We start from the raw sequence: 5,274 nt of genomic DNA on the forward strand, positions 1-5,274 counted from the left end.
TGATTGCTGTGGACACAGTGTGTTTGGCAGACAAGTCACCATTCTCTTTGGAAAAACAGTTGCTGACTAGCTTAATGTTATTTGACACTGAGGGATGAAGGTACCCAATTAGTTAAGGAACTGAGCTTGGTTTTCCCCTGAAGACAAATTACTTCTGTAGTATCTTGTCATTTCACACTACTGCTCCTCAAAGAACAGTCAAACCTACCTAGGTTAATATTTTTAGTATTACATATTTGAAAAATATAATCTATGAGTTTCCATCTGTGGCATAGAAAAAAATTAAATATGAAAGATAGTGGTTAAAAATACAGACTCTAAGCTCGACCTACCTGGATCTGATCCTTAAGTCAGCCACTTTCTTGGGATGTGTCAGTGCCTGTTTCTTGCCAGCAACACGAAGGTCATAGAAGGCTATTTCAAAGGGTTGTGATTCACACACATTCGCCCAATGTCATCCAGCATTATTGTCCTAGACATGTACAAATCTTGATGTGACCCTTTCTTTCACTGAGAAATAAATGCTACTTAAACATTTTATGTATTGATTTTCTCATCCTTAAAATGGAAAATATCATGAATCTTAGAAGATTATTTGAAATAAATTATGCCATGTAAATAATAATTATGACTATTCAGCATCCTATTACATTATTGCCAAACAAGGAAATCTCAGGGAACAAAGCACAAAGATTACAAATTCCAACCTTTTTTTTTCTTCTAGGATCTCTATTCCAGAATATGTGGAAATTCAAAAGTTGTATCTCATTAAAGCATTCATTGTTTTTATTGCACAAGTAAAATGAAGGCAAATCATAACATACTAGAAAAAAATCACTCACATTTCTAACTCCAGAGATAATCACAGTTAATATCAAGAAATTTTACTTTGAGAATCTATCTATTATCTACTATCTACCCATCAATCCATTCAAACAACCAAATAGATAAAACTGGAGTTAAAATATGTAAACTTTCAGTAACTTTATTATTAATTAACATATTGTGATATTTTTCTGGGCAAATACTTTCCTGTGGCTGCATGTATTCCACTGTATGGCTCTACCGGTATTTATGAAATGATTTCCTGTGTTTCCATTGTAGAATACCTCAAACTGTCTTCAGACACCTGGGTGTGTTGGTGCACACCTGTAATCTCAGCTTCTCTGGAGGATGATGTGGGAGGATTACAAGTTCAAGACCAGCCTGGGCAACTTAGCAAGACCTTGTCTGAAAATGAAAAAAAAAAAATTCAGATAATCTGTTAATAAAGTAGTATAGACTCATCACTATGGGAAGGAGACCATCTCAACAGTCATATTTTTTCAGAAGGAAGTTGGACATGAGGTTTGGGGGCTACAAGTGGTTCAAGAAAGTCTTTTAAGGGGAATTGATTGAAAATTGGACAAAGTTCCTGATATGATAGTTTAAAATTGGGAGATACAGTGAAGTGCATCTTAATTATTATAGCAAATATAACTCCATGTTGTAGCACTAGGTATAACAGAGTCAGGCAGAGAAGAATCAAGCACATACCCTGGAAGTTGGAGGCAGGTTTATTTCACTAGCAGACTGATTGGGGACTTCTCCAAAAAAAGAATCAGTCCCATCTGGGCAATGAACAGGGTTTATATAGATTAGGGAAAAGAGGGGTGAGAATACAGTGGCAAGACACTTAGCATTAGTTCATTGATTGAGGTAGATACATTCAGCTTATACAACTGGATAGAAATGTACACTAGTGATATAGGGGGAAGATATGTAAATCCCAAACCTACTAGATATCCAAAACACAAGTTCGTGTTCTCTAAAGTCGAAGAATGAATCTTAAGAACAAAGGAGGTTAAGAGTAGGAAAAAATTATTGAGAGAAAGAAAGCTTCTGCCTAAGAGACAGAAGGGGAACTGGAAAGTGGGTTGCCCACTTACCACACTTTTCAAAGATGTTTTATAAAGCAAAGCCATGTGGTGAGGTGGGTACAAAGTGGGACACAACTATAAGACCCAATGGAAATTTACAAGGTGGGCATGAGGTGGGACAAAACCATGACCAACCAATAAGATTACAAGTACAGTCACCCAGGTAATATTGATTAAATGGGGATCAAATGGGAAAACAAGGAATTTCTCATTTAGAATATCAATCACTGCTATCTATTTCTAGGGGAAGTAGTATTTCTTTTCCTTTTTATAATGCTAACCAGTGAATGTGCCTCAATTGTTCTCCATGTTGGCTCCTAGCTATGTTGGTTCCTTGAGGACTGGCTCCTTAGGAGTGGCCCTGTCTAACTGCCTACAAGATGTCTAATTAACTTACCTGTGTACAATAGAAGAATATGGGGAACTATGGGAAGGTATTATAATTGTCTTGGTGGAACAGGCCCAGAAAATTACTCTGAAGAAAGATGAATAAAATTAGAAAAGAAAGTTTTGTTTTAGTATCTGTTTCCTCTTTGTGAGAGTCTTTTTTCTGTCCATAACTTGTAAGCTGAGTAACATTTTGGCCATTATTTTAAAATCATGATTCACACTTTTTAACTACTGTTATTGTATGACATTTTGTTATGAAAATGTGTTTTATTTTTTCATTAAAAAAAGAAATTAGATCCAGAAAATGAATAGGAGTTGACCAGATAAAAGATAAAGTACAGGGAAAAGCATTTTATGACATGGAACATGAAAAATTCAAAGAATAGAAAGTGGTTCAATGTATTTAGGGTCAGTGAGGGAAATAAAACACAACAAATGGTGTAGAAATGCTGAAAGGACTTAAGAAGGGGAAAATATGACATTTCTGAATTATTAAGTTTATTCTGGTTGCCTTATAAAAAATAAATTATAGCAATCTATGGTGATCAACTTAAAAAATAAGATAAAAACATGCCAGCCTGAAGTGACACAAAAATATAAATGAATACTTTAAACATATTTGAGTGATCAATATTAAAATAATATATGATTTACAATTGTGTTCATCTGTGTTAATATAATGTACATAAAATTGTAGACTACCTATAGTATCATGACTCACTTTTTTCCCCCCTAAATTTTGCTCAGGAAACATGAGACTATATATTAATGAATAAAGACTCTACTATTTGCTTCAAAAAATCAGATAAAGTTCTTAGACACAGTAATCTACCAGTTGATAAATCAGCTTGTCAGTTTAGTTATTTAAACATGGAAATGATTTTTGACCAGAAGGCTCCTGTGCTGTAGCTAACTGGGTAGCAAACAAAGGGCTCCTCCTAGATCTGACCACTCCCCACCTAAAACATGTCTCAGACTTGCCGGGACATGTTTTTCTCCCTTGTCCTTTGTTCTCAGTAGAGTTTCTGTGACCCCTTCACCCCAACCCCAAGATGTATTTACATATGAAGGTGAATCCTAGTATTGCAGATAGGTAAGTTAATTAGATATCTTGTAGGCAATGAGACAGGGCCTCCCTTAAGGCACCAGCCTTCCAGTAGTCAACACAGCAAGAAGATAACCTGGAAAACAATTGAGGCACATTCAGTGGTTAGCATTATATAAAGGAAAAGAAGAGCACAGATGAGGCTTCAGGGCTGCCATACCACCACTCCCAGCACAGAGAAGGTGAGCCACACGGGCACCAGCAGCACAAACCCCCACACACACCTGTAGAAATGAGAAGACACATAAGTCTCAAAACCAGCCTTCCAGAACACCTACAGCAACCCAAAGGGAAATGAGATGGAACACTCTGATGCTCAACCACCTGGACTCCCTGACTGGCAACAAAAGAGGATCTGGAAACAATGAAATCAGACATAATTTCTCAGATAACAACAGAGATTGCGCTCATAGTGCAAGACATGATTAAGAAATCTAGAGAGGAGCTGAGGAACATGATGGAATCTCAACATAGGAAACAAATGGAATCCATAAAACAGATGCAAACAGATTTCCAGGAGATTAGAAACTCCAATGAAAGTCTATGCAACAGAATGAGCCAATGTGAAGATAAAATTTCAGATATAGAAGATAAGATTGCAATTAGTGAACAGGAAAAGAAAAATTGCTTTAAAATTGTAAGGGACCATGAGAAATCAATCCAGCATCTGCTAGATGATGCAAAGAAGAATAACATAAGACTGATTGGAGTCAATGAAGAAACAGGAGAGAATGCAGATGACATAAAAAACTGTTTACAGAAGTGATGGCAGAAAACTTTCCAAGGAGTGGAAAAGAACTTGACATACAGATAAATGGAATATATAAGCATATAGGACTCCAACTAGCCTTGATCAAAAAAAATCTACACATAGGCATATAATTGTTAAGATTCCAGAAACCCAACTGAAGAACAAAATTCTACAAGCAGTGAGAGAAAAGAAACAAATCACATACAAAGGAAAGCCCATCAGAATCACAGCAGACTTCTCAATGCAAACCCTCAAGCCAAGAAGAGCTTGGAGTGATGTATTTCAAGCCCTAAAGGAAAACAGCCTCCAACCCAGATTGATGTACCCTACAAAACTCTCTTTCAAAATAGATGGAGAAATAAGATACTTTCATGACAAAGAGCACCTGAGGAACTTCATGAATACCAAAACAGCTTCAAAAAATTTTGGTGAAAATCCTAGGAAAACAAAATGAGGATCACAACTCCAGGAAGCCCAGCAGAATGAATCCATCAGGTGCAACAAGAAAGTAAATGCACAGGGGGGAGAATCCAACAAAAAGAAAAAGTCGTGACAATGATAAGTCAATACATATCAGTTATAACCATCAATGTTAATAGTCTCAATTCACCAATGAAAAGAGATAGACTGGCAGAATGGGTCAAGAAGCAAGATCCAACAATATGCTGCATACAAGAAACACACTTAATTAAAAAAGAAACTCATAGACTGAAAGTTAAATAGTGGAAAACAATACTCCATGTGACAGGAACCCAATAAAAAGCAAGAGTAGCTATCCTCTTTGCAGATCAAGTGTATTTAAAACCAACACTGATTAAGAGAGACAAAGAAGGACACTACATCCTTGTAAAGGGAAGAATCCAAGAGGAAGAGATGACAATCATAAATATATATGCACCAAATACTAGTGCACCCAACTTTAAAACAAATACTAACGGACATGAAAAGTCATATAAGGACTAAGACAATAGTAGTGGGGAACATCAATACCCCACTGTCACAAATAGATAGATCAACTAGACTAAAAATAAGTAATGAAATACTAGAACTCAATCGACTCTTGAACAAATGAACTTAACAGATGTTTACAGAGTGTCCCACTCCACAAA

The sequence above is a fragment of the Heterocephalus glaber genome, unplaced genomic scaffold (genome assembly GCF_053883595.1).
Source record: "Heterocephalus glaber isolate CG9 unplaced genomic scaffold, H.glaber_assembly_v1.0 deba00001690, whole genome shotgun sequence".
Classification (NCBI taxonomy): domain Eukaryota; kingdom Metazoa; phylum Chordata; class Mammalia; order Rodentia; family Bathyergidae; genus Heterocephalus; species Heterocephalus glaber.